This window comes from Numenius arquata, chromosome 11 (genome assembly GCF_964106895.1).
Source record: "Numenius arquata chromosome 11, bNumArq3.hap1.1, whole genome shotgun sequence".
NCBI classification, from domain to species: Eukaryota; Metazoa; Chordata; class Aves; order Charadriiformes; family Scolopacidae; genus Numenius; species Numenius arquata.
This window is the reverse complement of record NC_133586.1, coordinates 14,075,704-14,099,332: the sequence shown is the minus strand read 5'-3', so window position 1 is coordinate 14,099,332 and position 23,629 is coordinate 14,075,704.

The window sequence follows — 23,629 nt, the reverse complement described above, 5'->3', positions numbered from 1 at the left end:
CATCACGTGAGACTTTTTTCAAAGCTCATAAATGATCAATATATCTTTGAGAGGGAATCTGATTTCTGATACATTTATGTTAATAAGAATGGAAACATGGGCCACTGGAAATTGAGAGATAAATCAATAGAGAGGTTGGACCTTCAAGAAGTTCAGTGTACAATAAAATAGACAGCAAAATATGCTTGCTGCTTGTCTGCAGTGCCTGGAGTGACTACAGCTGACCAACAAGGTAAATCAAATCTGCTGCCAATACATTCTTCTGCTGTCCAGATAAAACAGCGGACTAAGCCGGTGAACTTTCACCCTTCACCCGAGCTCTCTAAGCCAAAGTACAGATTAAAAAAAATCAATAACCCCAATCGATGGGAAAATATTTTTAGTCTCTAACTGAACGATATGTTTTGACAAGGCCAAAGAGGCGCACAAAAGAATGGGAAAAGATAAAAGACAGAAAATTAGGATTTTGTTTTATTGGTTGAGGTAGGATCACTATTCATTCCCCCTTCCTACAAATCCCATTGACACTGGCTAAAATTATCTCACAGGAAGGAAATAAAATGAAAGGTTATGAATTCATTAAATTGTCTGATTTACTGTGTATCCTTGTAACATGTTATCTTTACTGGGGTTTGTTGCCATTATTGGACACTTAACATTGAGAAGACACTTTGGAATGTATTAACATGGAAATGGACACTATAAGAATTTTGCAACGAAAGAAAAACAACAAATATTAACAACCTGTGCCTTTTCCTCATGCTGCTTTTCAGCTCTGAATCCAGTGTACCTAACATATAAGCCACGGAATACCAGAAACCCCAAAGCAAAGCAAGAAGCCCGTGGTACACCACTTGGAGGGCATCACAGAGTTATTAGAGGCGAGTTAGGACTCGCTGACATAGGCATGAGGGTCTCAAAGACTGACAGAGGAAGGTTTGGGGAGTGGTTTTGCTCAGCAGCTACAAATGCCGCATTGTGGGGTGCATTTAGTGCCACCCCCGAGTCCGGCTGGGCAGCGAGGCAGTGCTGTGCCGCAGGGGACAAAGCAGGGAACTGGGACTTCCCTCCCCGATCCTCCTCCCTGCTCCCCTCCCGCACCCCTTGCTGCCTCACGCCAACCCTGCTGCTGGGGATGACGGGGGGACCGGGGCTTATGGGGGGACTGCCAGGGGACTGGTGTGGTTCAAAGCACGATGCGTGGGGAGAATTTCCAATTACTTGCAATTAGTAAGGTTTATGCAGCACTTGGACATTTTTTCCCAAAAGGGTGTTGGCAAACTCTTTTACTCATTAACGTGTTATCTAAGTGGTCTTTGTTGTTCTGTTTACAAAACATACAAGGGGTCATTACAGGCAAGCAGAAGGTGATGTCAAAGGGTATACTCCTCTTCAGAGAACAGCAGCGGATCTTTTATGAATGCTGACTTTTATGTTGTTTTTGCAGTTAGAGTGATTATTGTTGCCTCTTGCAGTTAGAGTGATTATTGTTGCCTCTGGCGTGGCCTGCGGTTCGCTGGCAATCCCAGGTCACTGGGAACCTCCGGGCTGAAAGAACACAATGGCAAATGGCAGGCAGGCGTGTGAGTGGAAGTAAGGGGACAACAACCAAATCCACCATGCAGAAATGGAAGCAGGGATGGGTCTGATCAGCACTGACACGGGCACACACTTTGGCGTTTGCTTTTCTGGAGTGATTTCTCATCTCAGGGTATGATGGCAATAGTGCAGTTTGTAAGGGGGGGGCACAGGAATACACAGGGATGATATTATTGCCTTCTCATTTCCTTGTGCTCTTGCATCGGTAACTACCTTCTGCTTTGAATTTAGGTTAGGACAGAACTTTTTTTGCTTCACAGTTTCACAGGAAATAGTGCAGGTCCAGGCCCTTTATTCCTAACTATTGCCTCATTTTAATCCAGAATATGATTGAAATAAAATCAAAAGCCAGCATTTTTAAATACTTCTTCCTAAATTATTTGGTCATTATTTTCACATTCAGCAGGTGTTTCATCTTAGTTCCTTCTGAAAAGTCAGTGAGAGAAAACCATCCTGAAGCTTTCATGGAGTAGTGTTTACAATACAAACTCCCATGATTCAAATGCTGTAGGTAGCTCTTATCATCCTTGAAAGCTTTCAACATATGCAGTGAAGTATGATGACTGTTAGAATTAATTAGAGAAAACAGATGTCAAGCATTTGCCAAGAGTTATTTAAAGGAAATCTATTGTGTACAGATAGTTGATGGTAGGGTTTGAAATGTTACTAACAGCTGAGAAATAGCTAAACATTTTTCTGCTTTGTAGAAAGCACAGCTAAAATACATTGAAAGGAACACTTTGGTCACCCATAAAAATAAAAGCAGAATAACATGATGGTGGCTATATTTTTATTCTTATTAATGCTTCTGTGTGACCCTTAAAGATGATGTGCTTGTCTGGGTTGTGAGCAGGAGAAGAATTTGACCCCTGGGACGGCTCCTGATACATTCATGGACAAGGTGAGACCTGGGATACGGAACCCATTTCTCCAGCAGAGGCATCAGGAAATGAATCTTTCAGAAACGACAGGAAGAATTAGGAGGGTGACTTGGCCCTGGCTCACACACCAGCTCCAACAAGAAAATATCTTGCTCCTGTTCCTATGCAGATTATACCTATGTTTCCATCATCAGCATCCACCAGCTCTCTGACAGAATGAGTCTGAATGCTCTTCTCTCTGCAGCAGCCAATGCACCCTGTGGCCTGTTCAATCCTTTCTGCTTAAATGACTTATGTCCTGGCCTTCATAATTCTGTCAAAGAAAATATACAGCCTTCATCTTTGTTATCTTTCATTGTGCCTAAAGAGGTCAGAAGTTCAGAGCAGTTCGTGTAGATAGCCTGGCTGAATGTAAATATGGCCATCAGTTTTGGTGCAAAAAGCCTGTGAGACAAAATTGACAATCTTCTTTCCACAAGTTTTGTGTGTGCAAGCCTGAAACTTTCCTTGCACTAGTGTTTTTACTGTCATACAGCGTCAATGGAAAGCACAAATACATGAGACTGCAGCCAAAGCCAGTTCACAGAAAGAGTGGATGAATGTTTGTAGGAAATTCAATGCTTCTCTCATCCATCACTATTCACATTCTCTTCCTTGCCTGCAGGTAGAGGCACAGAGACTTATTGGATGGGATTCATCTTACCTAACTTTAGACATATATAGTGTGGATATCTCTGTCTCAGCTTGTTGTCTAGACTCTTGTGAAAGTTAATAGAGAGAAACAGGCAGTTCTAAGCCCAATTCATCTGACCTATTTTAGACACCTATTTTCTTTAGGAAAAGATGAAGCTTTCCCTAAAACTGCCTATGTCTCTCTAGTGACTTAAGGGCAATTCAGGCCATTAAATCAGGTGCAGACATGTACACTGCATGTATAAAGACATGTGGTGAATTCCATCCTCTAGAACATTTGATAACATTTTTCCCACAGTCAGATGAGCTTAATAGGACCTTTTTGGCCCAATTAAGTTACCCAATATTCTCCTGGGCTTTTCCTCCTCCCAAAAAGTGAAATCAGTTATACGAAATGGTTGTATCTTTGGTTTAAATCTGTTTCCCTGACACAGGCAGAGGCAATTTTTCAGGTCAGGGTTTCCAGGCCAGCCTGCCTGGCAGCCCCAGGATGCAGGAAGCACTGCTTCTGCTCATACCCAGATGTTCCATATCACCCTTTCTCCTCGCTGCTCTCCATGCACTCACCTGCTGCCACCAGCCTTTCTGAGCCAGTCCCAGGCCACCTCTCTGCTCGCCTGTCTTCTGCTGAGGATGGTGGTGCTTCAGACCACACACTTCAGGCTTTCAATAATGGCTTTTGCTGTTCCTGCTATCACTATATGAGAGCCATTTAATTGCATCTTCCATTCAGCCTGAATAAAGGGTGAGTAGGACATCTATTTGCTTTGACCAGGCTTGTGATTGATGCAACTGTTAATACTTTCCAGCGTAACACAATCTTCCCTCACCTCCCAAGGATGCTCTGTTGGTAACATGTCCCTGCGTAACTTTTTCAAGGACAGACAGAAAGTGGTACAAAAAGCAAGAGATGGCAGTGGAAATGCCAGTGAGCCTCTGGCCTGTTGCTGAAGGGTTACCTCTTCCCAGCATCTGTCACACCCTTCACTGCTGCCCTTGGTGTCAGCAGAAAAGGTGCTGTTTCCTTGCTCAGCAATCGTTTCTAACAGACCACTGGCAACTTCTCTGTGCAGACCTGCCTGCAGTGTCCTCGGGTCATCTTGCCCCCTGGGAAAAAGCCAGGAGAGACACCTTCTGCCATTAGGCATATAATGAGCTTTCATTCTTTCAGGTAAAACTGAGGAAAGTTATCTTCTCAACAGGGCTGTACTGAGCATTCGCCCCTCACTTGCCATGACACAGTGAGGTTGTCAGGCATGGCAGGTCCCTCTGTCATACAGCAAAGTGCACTGTTGATTCTCACCCTGATCAGACACCATACCACATGCTCTCCCCCAAGGTGTGCAAGGGGAGCAGCCCCCTCTCAGGCCTAGAGATATGCCTTGCATCTTTGGAGGCAACGATTACACCCAGAGAACAAAAAGCATAGCACAACAAAAACTATACACACAACTCCTCAGTAAAACAAATCCAACTTGTATTATATTCATGGCACCGTAAGTCCCAGGAAAAATACAGCAGCACTTAAGGAGATGGGAAGGGAAGGAAGGGAGAGAGAGAGAAAAAGAGACCAGGACTGTAGCCATCAGGAGAATAACCACAGGGCTGTCAGGGGGGCTCCTGGGATCAAACCACTTTACTCCCTGTTATGCACAAATCCACCCCTAGAGCCCCCAACAGAGCGTATATAACTGTTTTCCTTTTTAGCAACCTCAGTAGAATTGGTTGCATTCAGACATTTTCAGCTAAAGACCACCACAGAGTTACAGCATTTTACACAACCTGTGGGTTGTTCTCCTAACGCGACACACAAATAAGCGCTGTTCACAAATAGCAGCCAAGCAGCCAAGCCACAACTACCTGCAAGTGTAGGGATGCTGCAACAAGGTAAACTGAACATGGCAATGACCACATAGACAGGAGATCACAGAACTGTGATATCCTACACTACCAGAGTGCTGCTGGGGCAAAACATGGCCGGTGCACTGCAGATGTTGGCTCTAATATCACCAAGATGCCTTGTACAAAACAGCAGGGCAAAAAACTGCCCAACACTTGCACACAGGCATTCAATGGCCTTACGTTCAGCATGGAAACAGTCTCATTACCTCTGTGCAATCAACAAGCACTTCTATCAATAAGAACATATCTCAAAGACCCTAAAGTGTCATTAGTCATTCAAGAATCAGCAATAGGTGGTAAGTAGGATTGGACGGTTATGTACCATTGCAGTCGGTGCCATTGACTGTGTAGGTCAGGACAGAGACAAGCTTCCTTAATACATGTGCTTATTTTCTTGTTAGTGTTTGATTTCTGACAAACGTCAATGCTGGTGATGGTATATGACTTCTGGCTTTGCTTTGGGATGCACTGCTCAGTACTTTTACCTCTGAGCTACTCTTTTGGACCCCTCCTAAGCATTACTATCTACAATGAGATGAGACTGGGAAACTGAATAATTTCTTAGTACAAAATATTTATTTTTCATAGGAAATAATATAAGAAATAGACTAAACATTTTGAAAGCTTTTTAAAAATTATTAGAAGAGCTATAGGCCTAAGTGGAGCCCTTGCAGGAAAACAGGAAATATAATAGCAGTGGGAGACCAAGGGAGATGAAGTTTTGGAACTTAGATAATAATTGTAAAAGTAGCAATCCTGGGATATAGAAAGATAATTTAGGTACTATAGAGCCTCATAGTGGCTTTCTGCTATTTCTATCATAATTTTCTGCCACGTTATTTTCTGTCAAGCCTTACAATATTTCTATAATGACTATCCCATTTGTTTCCCCAAAACTTATCTTTGAAAATTATACACAAGGTCAGAGTTGCACAACTGAACACTCCATTTATTATCAGGAACAAGAAATCTGTCTGGGCCACATCACCGATTGTAGCTGTCCACCTAATAGGATGAAATAGGTTGCAGGGAGAGTAACTGAGCGGTAAAGAGGGACACTGCAGGTGACAGAACAAGAGTGATAGGAGAAACATCAGCAAAACTAAAAGCAAGAGAAGATATATCATTGGCAACAAAACCAAATCAAGCTAATGTCTTCTCAAAGCAAGATGGGTAAAATAGGGTGACTCAGTAAATGAGCTGAAGTCATTTGACAAAACAGCTATATAACAGATCACTTTATTCCTAAAAGGATATGACTGACATCCTTTGCGACTGGAGTTTATCCCAATACACAAGTAGTTCTGAAGTGAAAATGGTAAAATTATGCCTATCTAGTAAATATTTTCATTCCTAAAATGTGCTGATACTGCAGATTGCAACTTTTATTTTTAGCACTTTGCTACAAGTTTGTGCTGCGTTTTCCAGTCTGGGGTGGAGAAGCATCGCCAAAGCAAGCTGAACCATTTACTAAAGCTTGTTGCAAAATAGGGCTCAGCTCCGAGACCCTGAGTTGTGGGACAGTCCCACTGAAGTTGACAAGAATCACAGTGTTGGAATACCTGAATTTTCTGCAGGTCATAAATTCTGCCTTTTGATGCTATATACCACACCAGTGGGGTGCATTGGCTCATATCGAGGGCTGGATCGCATGCATAGAAACTCCCTCATGAGAGCACCAATGGTGAAAATGTGATGAAGGACATGCTTCAGAGCTCATTTAAGTGATGTGAGGCATTATGAATCTCATCTCGGTAGAAGGCCTGTCTTCGGAAGCGGTGTAATCGAGAAACCATGTGCCAATTGTATTTATTCAATATGTCAACTTGTACTCCGCTCTGGAGTGCCCAGGCCAGTGCCAAGCACTGGTGGTGCCTTTGCTGCATCTCTCATGTTCCCCATGCTGAGTTAGGGTTTGCTGTTTGGCAACTCAGGGAGATGGAGCTCCACCACTGCCTTCCAGAGGGAGAGGGGAACTGGAAAGAAAGCGGCAATGGGAGATCCCACACACGAGAGGCAGGGGTCTGTGAAACACCAACGCAGGGCGCAGTGTGCTGCTTGCCAGGGACAAACTAAAGAAGTCATGCCCCAGTGTCCAAGGAAAACAGGTGGGCTCTTGGGCTGAGGGATTTTCTGGAGCTGTTGATTCGGTCTGTTGAGGGGTCTGAAACTCCGAAGCCATTACTGACAGTGCTGTGCTGGTACTTTTGGCGTGCACATGGCAGGGACACAAGCACAGCAGGAGATCTAGGCACCTTAGGGCATATCCAGAAATAAGAACTGAGCTGTTGAGAGATTTCTTCACCTTGTACTGATGAATTATGTCATTACAGACCTGATACAAGGTATGCTGAAGTCCAGGGGAGACATAATGCTGCACTCAGTGTGCTTTGGATCGAGCTTTAACATCCCGGTTACTAATTTACAGCTATCACGTTCCCTCTCCACACCAAACACTAACATCAGCCCGTGTTGCCTGCAACAGCCCACTGCCCCTGCCACCCCCCCCGAGCTCGGGGCTGCGGGGCTGCTCCCCTGCTTGCTGCAGGTGCAACCCATTTCTCTGAGCACCTGGAAAAATTCACCCCGTCTCCATGCACGGTTTGAAACAGCAGCAGATCAACCAGAAAACCAGCAAGGCTTGGAAATAGCTTTCTGCAAATTTAAGAGGTCTGAGAGATTTTTTTTGTTTAAAAAAAAAAAAAGAGGAATCAAGTGAAATAAGCCTAAGAGAGACTTACCTTGCATTTAGACCTGGATTATGGTTTGTGCTGTTTTTCCTCTCCATTCTCCTGCACACATATGGTGGCAGGGGGGAAGGGGGGTGGAAATAAGAGCTGTAAGAAGTGTAATTGATGGCAAAAGAGGTCCAAATGTGTGCACCAGATCCAGACACTCTCCAAAATGTAATCCTTGTTTGTCTATATGATGGGAATAATAGCCTTCCTCACAGGGGTACTGAGAAGATCAATAAATAGTTAATGTTGGTCTAGGGAAATGCACGATGCCTGCAGTGTAAATCAGAAGTAACCCATTGAAATGCATGTAGTTACATATGGATAGACCCAACGTAAAAATGAGCAGATGCTATTTCCTAAAAGAACAGTGCTAGTTATCCTGTAAACATTTTCTCCTGTGTGTGGGACAGAGAGTGGACTTTAGACAAGATTCTGTTCTGGTGTAAATCTTCATTGTCTCATTGACAAGACTGGAAATATATCAGTTTAAAAAAGAGCAGGCTCCAGCCCCTGATATCTGCTAATCACGCAGCCTTTAGCCACACCTTTAGCTTTCCATTTGCACACTCTCCCAATCCAGCCTTGAAAAATCTACATTTTAGAGTCCCCAGTATTTCATCAGGGCTGTATTTTCAACAAATCAGAATAGGCAACACAAATGTGGGGGTTAGATTTTAAATGTTCATATATTTTTCAATTCTCACGCCCACGAGTTCTCATACTAAGTACTGCATAGTTTATCCTGGAGAAAGTACCAGCTCCCTTACCCACAAGGCCAGCTTCTTCAAAGGAAAGCACGTACAGCTTCGGTGCAGACAGCTCTCACCATCTCTCTGAAGTACATCCATGATGCTCTATACCAGCTCATAATATTAGAGAAAAACGTAGCAATTTCTGTGGTGCAATAAATTCTAGTCAAGAGATCAAATGCTAAGAGATAGTAATTAAAGTGGTGTGGCTGTGAAGGGTGCTTGGTGGGGATGAGGTGTGAAGGCAGTGTTTCATCTGGGGCGAGCCAGCAGGGCTGAGTCCACGCATCCTCTGGCTACTCAGAGGCAGGTTAGGGCCCACAAAAGGCATTTTTGCCACAAGCAGACCAGTCGCTAAGGAGATAAAGGAGCAAAAATTCCTGTGAATCTAAGATGAGCTAAGGAGTGTTTTAAAAGGGGGATAAGGAGAATATAAACAAATTGCAGTTTCCCAGAATGAGCAGAGCCAGGGAGCGTTCAGCCCCTGCACCTGGGTCAGCCTCCGCAGTCCCCACAGTGGGGAAACATGACTAACGCCCACAGATCTTCTAAGGAAAAAGAGAGGAGCAATTTCCAATAGGCTTTTCCTTCTCCCCTTTTGTCTGAGCGGGAATTTGCCTGTATGTGTTCCCTCAGGGAATCGCAAAGGGGAGGTTTGCACACGTGAGTGCAGAGATATGGATTTGAGCTGGTGTGATCTCCTGAAAGGAGAGCAAGGCTGCATATTTGGCTTGTCAGCTCTGTGGGCTGCTGTTTGATTTTGTCTCTCCTGCTCAGGTGTGTGCACTCAGAGGGAAAGCTGGGAAGTAGGTATCAAATAACTTAAAGGTGTTTTTCACAAAAGTTGCCTGCAGTGAAACCTCTGCCAATCTTATTCATGAAAAAGTGAGATTGTATTTACAGAGGTCAGCCTCTTACCTGCTCATATCCTTTTTTCTTTGCCATGCCATCGTGTTTGCTCTCTGACCGAGTGTCACTGCTGCTCTGACAGCCTGAGGTATGAGGAGCATGAAGAGTGACAAGGTGAACCCAAATTCACCTAAAGTATGGGCCAAGGAACCCAACCCAGGCAAAGCATCAGCATTGCCCCACGCCGAGGCTGGCCCTGGAGCCAGGGTGAGGTGGCCCGGGAGACATTGCTCCCAAGCTGAGGAAGAGTGTGGCCACCAGCAGCAAAAGTTTCCCACCATCATGGCTGAGACAGGGTTTAGAGGCACCACCTCAGAGGCAAGGGAGAAAGAGCAGCCTCTCGCTCACTCGGTGCTTGCCTCTCTGCGGAGAATGATAAGCCAGATTGCATTTTTGTGATGTGGACATCTATCCGCTGGGAGCTGTCTTGCAACCACACTAATTTCATGTAAGGCTCTGAACCGCCATCAGCCAGGAACAACTTTCAATCACTGCCGACCTGGGCTGCATTTGGACTGGCAGCTAGGAGGTGGAAAGCAGTCCATGTCCCTTCCCCGATTCAAATCTTTGGAGCTACCCAATCCCCCATGGGGCTCTGAAGTTCATAAAGCACGTGTCTATTAAAACATGCAGAGGTTTGCACTCATGGACGTAAGTGCCCAGTCAGAAAGTGTGCCCTTTTCTTGATTGACTCAGAAAAGAAGTTTCTCTGACCCGGTAGAAATGCAGGAATCACAGTTATAAGCAGTGTTTACATGCTCATCAAGCACCTGTTAATCATAGGGAAAGATTTGAAGGGAAGGAGCAGAGGTTTTTGTCTAAATTGAACCAGTTGGATAGGCAGCAATCTGCCGGCTCTCCTGGAGGAAAAGGGGACGGGAAGCAGAGAGTGGGAGTGGAGGTGTGCATGCCGGGTAGGGAGAGGAAGAAAAGCCTGGCACATTCGCCAGTAGCAAATTGGGCTCCCGCATGGTCTAATTCCTGCTTCACCACAGACTGCTAACACAGCTTGGATAAAAAGGGAAAAAGGGAGAAAAAAATCTATGCAGGAGGCTGCAAGAGCACATAGAGTCTGTTCTGAGCTCCTTCCACAGGCAGACAGAAATCAATAAATCAATAGGAAATGTTCGCTGGCTGTAAAATGGGTAGAGAAGCCAGTGTCAAGCTGCTTTAAGATGGATGGACAGTAGGTTTGCAGTTTGCAGAAAGGCTAGAGGTGACTATCACCTTGAGATGGGATCAGCGGCCAGCAGCCCAGCAAGGCTTTGAACCTCGAGTTTATGATTAAGGGCTGGGGCATGGATTGAAATACTCCTGTGTCCCTCGCACAGTCCTCCCCGGACTTCGCTGGCTCTCCTCCTCGGCGGCACTGGTGGGCTGGCAGCCGGGCCCCGCAGCTGCTGGCACTGGCCCTGCTGTGCCACTTCATTGAAGTTGAGGCTACAGAAGACTGAATAAAAATTGACTAGATGCCTGGTGGTAGTGAGGATTGATTGAGGACGGGCAGGGGTTTTCTACCCCACAGTTGGATTTTTTCCTTTCTATGAAGGATTTGACATAATGTAGGCAATGATTCCTATTCAGAGTATCGTACCTTCATCTCCCCTTAATGAGACAAGCACAAGGACATGAAGCAGTGCCAAAGATATTTAGGGAAAGCTGGCATGAGTGACATCCTTCTTTTCTTTTAAAGGCAAAGTATTCGCAAGGGGTGGGACAGCTATACTTGAAGAAGGCTCGCTGTGTGTCTCCACGAGCCCATTCAGGTCCGGAGGGTGGCTGCTCTTCAATCGGTATTTTTCAAATGCAGAGATGATCTTCACTGTGGTGTGGCTCCTGCAGAGACAGACAAGCAATCTAGCTTCAGGCTTCCCCACTTCCACAGCCTCCCCTCCAGGACTTGCATTTCTTTCAGTCTCAATGAACTGCTGCTTATCCTGTTCTTTGAGGATAGACGGGCCCTCTTAACCTCTTGTAACCGAGACTCTCTCATAGCCCTCAGAAGCAGCAGATTTGGGGCCAGCTTCTTGCTTTAGCCAAATAAGACTCTTTGTGATGCTGTCAACTCCAAAATGGGGTTTGCTTTGTACAGTGGAAACTAACTGTGAAGGTATTTTGTCTACTGGCCTACAGAGTGAAAAACAAGAAATTCTTAAAAACCAGTATGATAACTTTGGACTTAACTTTATCTGTCATCTTAGGCTGTATGGACTGGTAAAATCTCCATCGCAGAGCCTCGCTTTTGAGGACAGACTAGGAGTATCCCAACACTGGACAAAAGACTGTGAAGAGCCAGGTGCTCTGGCACTACCCCCTGCTACAGGTTATGTGTACAGGCAGATGAGCTGGCTCCGCAAATGTTCTGATTTATTCCAGGAGTGTTTATGGGAAGCTGCCACACCCAGAGGAACAGCTTGGCATTTGGTATCCAAAAAGGCAGACCTAAATGCACTAGCTATGGTTATTAGAGAACGATCAAAATAAAAACCCCTTATCTTCTTAATATAGCAAAATAATAATAAAAAGGAGCTAAAATAAAAACCAATAAAGTAAATTATCTAATATATAGTACTTACAGTGGTCAAATGGAAGAAGGTTTGCTCTCCTTTAATTTCCTGTTAGTTTTCAGATTTAGGCTGTGTGATTCACTGCAAAATACCCATTTGCTGTAAGAAATTAAAGAAATTAGAAAATATCTTGTCAAGGGAAAAAATTCTGCTTAATGTCTGTTGGATGGCCCACTGCTGCTCTCAAAGTTGATGATGACAAAGGTGTGAACAGTGTTGGACATGGAAAAAGGCCTTGTTAATACTTAGCTGTTGCACAAAGAGCCGGTGTCGTGGTTTGGGCTGGGCTGTCCACTAAAACAAGCGGCAGATGTTCCCTTTAACCTCTCTCTCCCGATGAACCTCTGGATAAATTATTTGCAATATTTGGACCATAATCAAGCCCCACTGAAGTTAATGGGAACTTTAACTTTGAATGGACTTTGGCTCTGTCTCTTCAGGATAAAATCCCAGGGTTGTCCTTTCTTACTACTCATGTATTAGTGCCTAGAACAACAGACACAATTTATTACAAACATACTTGATGTTTATGGGCTAGGTACATCAGTCATGAGAAAAGCCAGAATTTCCTACCCTCCCTTTGCTGCTGCCAGTGTACGGTGCAATCCACACAGATGCTTCAATACCAATCCCATTCGTCTGGAGCAACACCAGAGGCATCAGCAATTAGTGACACTAAACTCAGTTCAGTTCAAACACTGAACTTCAGAGTTCTTCATTTTACATGAGCTCATTCTGTACTCATCCCATGAACACTCGGATGTTACACTTGAGAAGCAGAGGAGGTTTTGTTCAAAAAAACTGTATTTGGTGAAGTGGACCATGACACAGATTACATGCGCATTGCTAGGACCTGATATCAGTTTGTGGGTTTTTTACAGATATGCCCATTTCTACCAAAACTTTCTGGAAAAAAGTCAGCTGCAGCCAGTTATGAGAACCAATAGACAGAAAGAGAAATTTAGACCTCTGCTGTTAAACTTACTAGCAAAGTTATAAACCATGGGATAAAGGATCTTCTAGGGGAAGTGGCGAATACCTAAAGTTCAGGTGCAACCGTTAGGAGACACACACACACCTGCACAGGCAACATAAGATAAGCAGAGGCTTAATGAGGGTTTTTCAGCCCGAGCACATTGCCTAGGTTTAGTTCAGATCAGCTGCTAGCAGTCGTTTCTAAGGTAAGGAGAATTTTTTCTCTCTCTCTTCCAAGCACTGCATAATTGTTTTGTAGATTTTTTTAGTTCATCTGTGGTAGAGTGGAGGACTTCTAATGAAAAATTCATTAAATTAGTTACTTTTGTTCTGTTTTCAAATCACTTGGAAATAGGTGTTGACTTTGATTGATTTGTTTGTGGCTTGAAGTGGTGCTATGCTCTCTGTGCAAACACGGTTTATCCTGTAGTGGGCTTTACGATGTATCTTCCCTGCATTTGCTGTCCTTGTTATTAATTATGCTTGGGGAATTCACAGTGCAAACTGTAGGGCATACTTTCTAGATGACTCACAAGAATTTCAGTTTCACAGGTGCTTTTTAAAGCAAAATATTTAATTTATAGGAAACTAAAAGAACAAATTTCAACATAAAAATTATTCAAATAACTAGTTGTAAAGCCTTGCTTTTTCTGTGCTCTATTCACCCAGACATGAGAGTTCCTCAGGTTCAGCAGAAATATTTGCAGATTTGGATACTGATCATGAAAAGAGCCTGTTAAGTAGAGCACCACTGGGAGTAAATAGTTCCACGTCAGTGTTAGAGTCCACCTGCAAAAATCTCATTAGAAGGTCAGAGCTTTAATTTTTCTATTCATTAAAAAATAGCTGCAGATCCCACAATGCTGTGTGGCACCTTTTGTCTCAATTTTATTAGAGCCTCCTTATCTTAATTTTTTTTTTAGAAACTCATTGCTATCTTCAAGTTAAGAAATCAGAGACAGTGGAATTTTTTTTCACTAACGCCTCTTTCATAACTCTCATCAGGAAATTGGTTTTTTTCCCCGGCATTAAGAAATATTGAAGCAAAGTGAAAACTGTGAGGGTTATTTTAAATTATTGTTTACATTTTGGAGGTTCTTTTTTTAAAACACCATCAATAGTTTTGGTAAAATTCAATTTCTGTCAAACACTTCCATTGTGTTTTAAAAAAGAATACTATCTTTGATACCAGAAATGACTGATAAAACATTTCAGTTGCTAGTTTTATTTTAATATATAAATAATTATAAGGAAAGGAAGTAGTTTTCTTGCAAAAGTAATGAAAGAGGTTTTGTGTCACTTGGTACAAAGAGGAAACAATAGAGCAGGAGCAAATATTTCATATATTGAGTAACAATGAGTCAGCATACAGTTATCTGGTGTATAACAAGAAGGCGTTTGTAATTCACTCATCCCGCTTATTCTTTCCTTCCTCACCTGCTGCAGTTCCACACCAACCTCAGACAAACAGCAAATCACTCTATTTCTCTTAATCGGCTGCTCTCCTTTTATTGTTCTTTTTCACGTTTTTGTTTTTCTTGTTATTTTATTGGTGCATGATACCTAGAAGTCCAGCAAAGGATTTGTTGTGCTAGGATGCCGCATGATATTTCTCCCTGCTTGACAAGAGAAAACCAAGGCATATCTCCAGTTGGGCAGCAGCGGGGGGCATCCCTGATGCCCACCTCACCAGCGCTTTCAAAATCAAGCCCAGAGTCATTCATGCTGAGACAACAGTTTCCTTTTGAGATTACTCAGCTTCATAATGAGTGTTGATAATTTCCCTCTCCAGCTTCTCCTACAGGGTTTGGTATAGGGTTGAGCCCCTATAAATAGCAGGTCCGAAGTATTACGCTAGAGGCCAGGGCTGGCTCTGAGTTTTACCTGGGCAGAGCCTGGTTCCCACAGCCCCATGGCAGAGTGGGATCCCGGGCAGGCGAGCAGTGCCCGTCAGAGCCAGCCCCAGGGCTTGGTACTGCCAGACCTGTGTTGGAAAGCGATGGCAGTGCTGCTCCTGCTGTGCCTATGCCTTTGTAGGCAGAAGCGGGAAACTGGCTGAACACTGATATAATCATAAAAACCGTGATCTTATCAGAGTGTATCTTGCTGATAAGGACCTACTTTTGACTTACAAATGGTTTGTCATTGCTGGTAACACAAAAGCCAGAAATATAGCAGCCTTTCCGCACAATGGGGGTGCCATGCTTGTGGCTAATAACATTTAATGCTTAGACAAGCAGACGGCTGTGCAACGACTCCCCTCTGCCTGCCCTCCCTCAGACCCCTCCTGCCACTTCTGACGCCATTTGCCTGGGACTGGAGGTGTCTGTGAGCTCTGAAAATTGGATCACAGGGATAGCTCTTTGCCGGCCCTGGTCACGCTGACGGCAAGACTCAATCGATCAATACTCTGTGTGACACTTTCAGAATTCATTGGAAATGATGTCCTTTTTGAATGACACCCACATTTTGTCGAGGGCAGCTCCAACAGAAAAGCACCAGGTGTGTTTTTGCAAGATATGTTTTGTTAGTAGTAAACTTCACTTTATTTGTAAGGTTCTCTGTATTTGGAATTTCTCCATCCCTCCCTTCAACCTCCCTTTTGAAGAGGGCAGAGATCTAATCTTTAAAGGTAGCTTTGTAGCCTGACATTTAGAGTGTGAGCCGTTCCTAAGTCTGATGTTTATTATGACATATGGCCTCTTCATGTAAAAAACAGTAAGCTTTGGGGGAGAATTTAAAAAGTAGCCTGAGGCTCATAGCACACAGCTAAAAACTGATTCACAATTTTATCCAAAATATTATGACCTCTGGGTAAAACTATTGCTCCGCTATGGATTCCCATGAAACTACTTGGCGCTGCTGTCTCAGAGCCAGTTCCTGTGGGTGGGACTACATGGGTCATTCAAAGCAACTCTTCGGAGCCATTAATTGCTTATGTTGACAGGCAGCAAAAAAGAATGGCACTTGCAGCTGGAGGCTTCAGGGTTGAGATTTGTAGAGAAGGAGAAATGGGGGAATTGTTGGAATCTGTTTTGAAGGACTCACAGAGAAATAGGTAACATTTCCATTTAACATCAATATTGAAAAGGAATGTTTAGCCCTTATGTTGTGAGTCCAAAGTAAATAGGTCTGATTGCTAGAGGGATTCAAAAGCTGTGTACCTGGCATCCTTTGGGGACTGCACAGCTGGGACTCGGAGGATCCAGACTGGGTTTTAATTCTGCCCTTATGAAAATTAGAGCCAGATGTATCACTTGGACATAGACTCAAACCCACCCAAAATGCACAGGAGGTTCAGCCTCAATCGTTTTCTCAAACTCAGTGAGATAAAAGGGAAAAGCAATTTCCCAAAACATAATCCTGTGTAATTTGGGATTTACAACATTCACTGAGATGCACAGTGTCTACAGCGTGGTGGGTCTGTGACCTGTTTAGCAAGTGAGTAGTGGAAAAAATAACAAGGCATCGTTTGCAGACTCGAGACACATCTGCAGAGTGCAGGTGGGAAAGATCATGGCACAAAAGCAGTTAATGTGGGAAGATTCTTTCCAAACATATTTTTGTGTTTGCACTCTGTGTGCACATTAGTCAGAAGAACTCTGCACTTCACTGCTGTGCTGCGCTAATGCATGGGTTTCATCTAACTGGGGTAAAATCTTTCCTGAACTGTAACTGGTGCACCACCTCCGGTCCTGCACTGATTCTCAGCACTACACTGAATTTCACCAAACTGAAAAAGAACGTTGCAAGGTCCAAAAGTTGGTGATAGGGAGGAAGAGAGTATCAGAGGCGGACTATGGACTTATTAATCCATTTGTCTGGTTGCCGGGAAACATCAAGACTGTCATAAATTATTAGACAGAAGTTTATAGGGAAGTTTTCAGTTGCTAATCCTGCTCTTGTAATAACACCTAATAGTTTCATTTGCTTTGTTCTTAAGGAATGTAACCTGGCAAATTGAGTAACTACTATCCTGAATTATAACATGACTTGAATAGGAGAAAATACGTATAGAGATTGTGAGTGACTATTGTCTGATTTTTAAAAGTTAATTCCCGTAGTTCTATATGTGGAAGTAATGCAGCTTACTGGAAAATGTCTCATTTGAGGCCTGCATGAGGGGTAACGCGCTACGCTAAAACATCTGGGCTTTTAGTGCGAGGTATGGAGGAAAATGCTTCTAGTTCTCGTCACTGTCAAGTAAACAGAAGTTTGTCCAAGTGAGGATTTCATTTGCTCTGGACAAGCATCCTCAGGCTAGAGGCAGCATCAGATTCCCTGAGCAGAGAGAGTTATAGCTCCTCCTCCAATACAGCCACAAAAGAAGTGCTTGGTGTGCCCCATCTCTTAGTGTAACTTAGTAAACTTTACTTTTAGATCCGGCGAGCTCTGATTCAACTCTTGTTGTTAGAGACCACAATAAGTATTTGCAGAGTGGAGACTTGTGAACTGTCAGAGCTCCTTCTCAAGAAAAAAATATTCTGTTGTGACTGAAACTTGTGCATCTCCCTTCTTTGGATGCTCTGTTTCTGGTATGAGTTCCTTACTCATTTTGCCTTAGTTGATTTCTTACCAAGTTAACTTAAAGCAACCCAAACCCCTGAAGAATAAAAGCGTAAGCATATTTTCATGTCAGGAGTCTGTACTGCAAATCAGTTTCTGAACCAGTGGAACTGAGACTAAAATTCTCCTTGCAGACAAATGGGTGGTATTGCCCTGTGCAAACACTTGGGGTTGGAGTTCTGCTGGCTTCCGATTTTTGCAATGCCTTGCCTAAGACCTGGTGGGAAAATTGGTAGGGTGGAGTGATTGTACTGTGGCTTCACTATCAGAAGAGGCTGACAGAGTTTCAGGCTTATAGTCAAACTTTTCTTTATAGAGAATTTAGAGTGATCTGTGGTATTTCTCTCTAATTGCTCAAATGGTCTGAATGCTGGTCATGAAGGCACCTGATACCCAAGCCTTTTATGAGGGGATTAATGAGTGTAAGTCTACGGAGGTCCCAAACGGGCTATAAAAACATGGGAGAGAGAGAGAGAATAAGCATCTCTCAAGCATTCTGCAACCTCCAGCTCACATGTAATTGTTGGGCAAGAGGCACCATGGCATTTGTGGGAAATGAACGGGCTTTGCTACTACTCTGGCATCAATTTTTTTACTGATTCTCCTTTATTGTTTTCTCATAATGTCATTCCTCCTGAACTATTCTTACACTGCAAACAAGTACTTATTTTGTGACAGCGTGATTTGATTGCTATCTCAGATGATCAGTTTGTGAGAAAGTTAGGTCAGATTTTGTGAGTCTTTGAGCTTTTAGTCCAGGAATATTGTTAGTAGCACAAATCAAATAGGGCAAATACAATGTAGAGTAGAAGAACAGAAAGAGATTGGAGATGCTATTGTACTCGGGGCCTTTTAAAAATATCCAGGAGTCTTGGAAGAGTCTGGTTTCTCAAGACAAGCTGGAGGATATGGGCAGGTGGGTGTCATGTTGCATCTCCTCCATCCCCCAATGCCATGGCCATCATTTCTCATACTTAAGGACAGCATCAGGAATTTCATTCCCAATGTATATCCAATGAAGCAACAGGAAGAAAAAGCTGACTAAACTAGCATATTCCTAAACCGGAGATGTAGGAATGCCACATTTTATTGCTGAACTGGCTAATTTCATAAAAAATAATGCATTTGGTACAAGGTTGAGGTGAACAGGAGCCCACAGAGACCATTGTGGTCCCTGCTTTGAAGCAGACTGAGAGACATGGATTCAAAGAAATGCCATGAATCTGAAACTCCTATCGACTTCAGCTTCTATTTAAATCAAGAACAATTTTACTATTAGCTTAAACAGATTCAAGGGAAGGTTCAGCATAACAAAACAGGTTCTGCAAATATTTATCAGGACAGCTATATGCATTTTACATATTTTTAAGTATTTAGACATTTATGTGCACTAGAATCCTTAAAAGCTCCGAAGATACTCTCAGTGAAAAATACCTTAAATTTCCTGATAGTGTATCCTGTATAACTGACCAAAACGTTGTTACTGAGGTGAAGCTTTTAGCCTTAAAGTGCAAGGAATCTTTTAGTTCTGCTGAGGTTTAATGAGTTGGGATTCTAAGCTGATTCAGCTCTTAAACAGTCTGATCATTAGTGCTGTATCATCTGTCACCTTTGGGTGATAATTAGAAAAAGAAAGTCAATAACAATAGTACATAACACTACTTTACCAAGATTTAAACAAGTTGTAATATTGTTGAACATCTATTGATGAGTCCAAATGTGCCACAGGCTATTGAGCACAAAGAGTGCTTTGATGTGATGTTTTCCATTATTAATTTGATGTGGTGGAGTTTGTAGAAGTGAGAACATTTGTTTTCATTTTATTACACGTGGGAAGAGACTGAGATACTTTACATATTCATTTTCTTTTTTCTATTGTTTTTTCCACTAAAGCTTTTGAGGAACAAGCATAGAAGAAAAAAAAATAGGAAAATTATTGTTCTGACTCAGTTAATAACACTAGAGTGTTCGTTTACCATATCTCTGATTTGTTTTGATTTGTATTGATTTATTTGACCTCCAAAATATACATCCTATGTGTATGCTAGCAGCCCCTAGATGACAGGAGAAAATTTAAGCGGAACTGTTTTTTCCCCAGAATAGAACAAGATCTCAGGACCTCACCACAGTGATACAAACGCGGGTCAGGATTCATTATGGCATTACTTTAGCAATCCGGATATTGGGCCTGATGTGCATGAGATACCCCAGTAATGCAGTGGTCAGTTATTGTTTCTTACTGACCACTTCCTCATCTGACTGCTGGTTCTTCCTTTGGGTGATTAAACTCGTTTGTAAAGAGCACAATTATGGAAATCTCTAAAGAGTGAGCCTTTTGGAGTCCCTTTTATTACCTTGTTTTGTCTAATTAATCCCTTAATGAAAGTTCTTTCCCTTCCTCTAGTCTGTCCTTTTTATGCTTTCTGCAACCACAATAAGTTAACACTTCAGTCATGGATCTGCAAAACGCAGTTTTGCTTAGCTGATGTTTTGCAGTGATTTAAACAGCAAAGTTTTTATTCCAAAAATAGAACAATGTACACAAAATATCTGAGAATAAGAGAAATGCTTTTGCAGATTGACTAGTCATTTCAAAGAAACACAACTGAGACAAGCTGTTTTCATCTTATGTCTGCAAATATCCGTATGCAGTACACTTGAAAGAAGGTCTAAATCTCTCAAACCTGTGAGGCATGTTTTTCCTTAGCGGTTAAATGAAGATATTTTACTTCTCTTCCCTCCTGTTTGAAAAGAATAATATAAGTCCTGCTTGGGACCCTGTAAAGCATCAGACAGTCCTGGCTAAATCACACAGATGTTTTGTGCGATGGAATCAACTGGAGTATAGGCTTCATCGTAGGGGTGAATGGCATCAAACAGCCATACCGCTGATTTAAATTCTAAGATGTGAAATTAAACTCAAAAAAATCTGTTTTGAAATCCAGTTGTGTTTTGGACAATAACCACCCTGTACTTGATCTTTTTTTCAAGGCTCCTCAGTACAGGAGCAGCTGCAGCTGAGCAATTAAACAGTAACATACGATATCTCAGGCTAACATTAATAAAACATTAAAAACAGGAATTGTTCATATAAAATATTGAGGCCCTACATGCTGCCATTCTCAGTATGAGGTAGAAGCACTTTACGTGGATCAATTACTTCCCTATAAAATGTAAAGAGGAGCCCAAGATGCAAATGTAAACCCTAGTTCAGCCTCAGTTTTAAATTCTTCAAATATTTTGGAATGTTTAAAATAGGGGTTCCCCTTCAGTTTCATCAGTACTTTAAAACAAAACAAGGTGTCTCATAGGCACTGGAGAGAGGTGAAAGATGGAGTTAAAAGCTACTTGGTTCTTTCCAATAGCCAAATGTCCAGATTTAGTGAATGAAGATCAATGAAAAGCAGGAACTTCCATCAGTAAAATATAAACCATACAGTTTCAAGCTTTGGTTATCTACAAATCTCTGTGACATTCAGCCCATTCACATACACCTCTACACACAGAAGCAAGGCAGCACAATTGCTTACCAGCACTCGGATCTAGCGAGTCCCATTTATTATCCATCATGCTAATACATTTCCCAGACGCGGTATCCGCTGCTCAATGTGGCTGCAAAGTCCACTCCTTAGACAAGGGGCAGAGAAAGGTGATTGGGTTCTGCTCCTGATAAGTAAACTCTACATAATCCTTGGGGATGATAAAATTTGTCTAAAGTCCAGAATCTGGGTCAGGTTATTGGTTATCTCTACAGCAGTTACACCAATAATGAGTTTGGACCTCAGACTTGAAAACTTAAAATATTCTTTGACGTATCTAACCTAATTTTGACATATGGATTAAGAAGAAAATCAACTAGGTCTGTAAAAAGGCATAGCAAACCTGAAGCATCTCCATTTCCATACAAGCCAGACTTAATCATCTCAAAATAAATGAAAACATACTTTAAAATAATATTACTGTAAGATGTGTTGATGTGTCAAGGTACCCAGCATTAGAATATATAATTATTGGGAAAATTTTTTTTTTTATTCTTACAGATCTCAAATTTGTATACTCTGTCAATCAGCCATATAAATCTCATGACCCTTCTATTATTCTGATCTCTAAACAAATGATTTGGGATTATCTTTTGTGCCAGCCAAAGATTTTGCAGCTGGGAAGCTCAGCCGGGTAGCAGGCTCAGCCAGCTGCAGGGCGAGGGGCTGCCCCGGCTGGGTGGCAGAGCAGAAGCGATGCCCAGCCAGGCTGCGCACACCGCGCTGTGCTGACCTCCTTCCTTTGCTGCGTGGGCAGCGCAGAGCCAAGTTCACCAGCAACTGCTTCACAGCTCTGCGTTTCACAGCCCTTTCTGCAATGGCTGAGGCTAACCCTGAGTTTTAATTTGCTGTACCCAAGTGAAACTGGAACTAGAAGATCTTTAAGGCGCCTTCTAACTCTAACCATTCTATGCTTCTATGAAAACAGCGCTTATTGGGCTGGATATAGGCCAGAATCCTTGGAAACTTGTTGTCGGATCTGTAATGAGCTCAGCAGGTTAATTCCCTTCACACCAGTCGCCCCTGATGCCCTCACTGGGGTAGCGCTGGGACTTGGTGGCAGGTAGCAGTGCTGTGCAGGGAGGAGCAGAGAAATGCTGTCTCGGGGACCTGCTAGTAGTTTCCCCCGGCATATTGGGTTTTCTTGCACGGCTGGGCATCTCCTGTTTGATCCTCTGTCTGTCTGCTTGGTTTGTGAACCTGTACCGCTGGCTGGCAAAGCAGCAGTACCAACATAGCATTAAGAAGCTTTCCAGGTAAATGAGAGTTATCTTATTAAGCAAATGTCTCACATGTGTAATTAGTATTATTAAGATGAGTTGTTTTGTTTGTAGTTTTTGCCACCTATTTCTTTTCCCCTTTGAAAACCCACCGAAGGTGGTGCTCAGAGCCCATTTTGTCTCAGAAACTTGTCACCTGAATGTTCTCAAAGGCGCAGGTGGCTCCTCAGAGGTGCCATGCACACTGCTGGTGGGGACGAAAGGTCTGGACACTGCTCACCAAGGGTCCGTGCTGGGGACAGAGCTCTGGGAGCAAGCAGGGCTCCTCTGCGGCAGCGTGGCTCCAGCGGAGCACTCGCCTTATTCCATTGTTGATTTGGGATCTTGAATCATTAATTAGATCATTGATTAGTTAATGCTTGTACAGTGCTCTCTATTTTCAGTGTTGCATAAGAAGTAGGAGTCATTATCATTAGTAATAAACATTTGTTTATTGATGTTAGTACTCAAGCTATTCAAGTCACCTTCATGTCTTTCTGTTCCGCCCGCTCCCTTCCTTAGCCCTCCATGGGGCAGAGTTGGTCATGTGTGAATTAAATGTAGTTAGACTGAAAGATTGATGATGAAAGCTAATTGAAATTCCATCTGCATATTCCTAGTCACACTTGACCTCACCTGGGAACTGCTCAGGCCATCTTCTTCCTCTGGAGCCAGCACGAGTGCAGGTCACAAACCAACTTTAAAAACTATAATTTTTCTAGTTCCATTACAAATTATTTGGCAGCTCTGTTGAGCGACTGAAACAGCCTAAAAGTGTCTCTCAACAAGTCTTTATTTTTATTCAGAATAGATACGTGTTGGTATAGAATAAGCAGCAACCCACTATCAGAGCATTTTGCAGTTTTGCACAGATGTGTGTACTATAGGATGAACTTCTTCCCTTGTCTTGCTCCTGGTGTCCATTTTGTTAGAGATTTTTCTTTTAAAACTATGTGAATTTGCAGGTAACATTCAGAAACCGTTTCTTTTGTTGTTGTTTTTGTAGTTTTCCTTGTAGTTCATTGATTTGTTCAAACCAAAAACTCAAAGCCAATCTCTGGGCTGTCAGGCTATTTAGCTGAGGAGGAAAGTCCACCAACTTCTGTAAATAGAGATGATAGTGTGTGGCCCAGCACTCTGTTGTAACTCGGGGCCTGCCTGGAGAGGTTTTGTGCTCAGCCCCAGCTCCAAATAGCTATGGGGGCTGCCAAGGGGACCCCTTCCCTGCAGCCACCTGCAGCAACATAAGCGG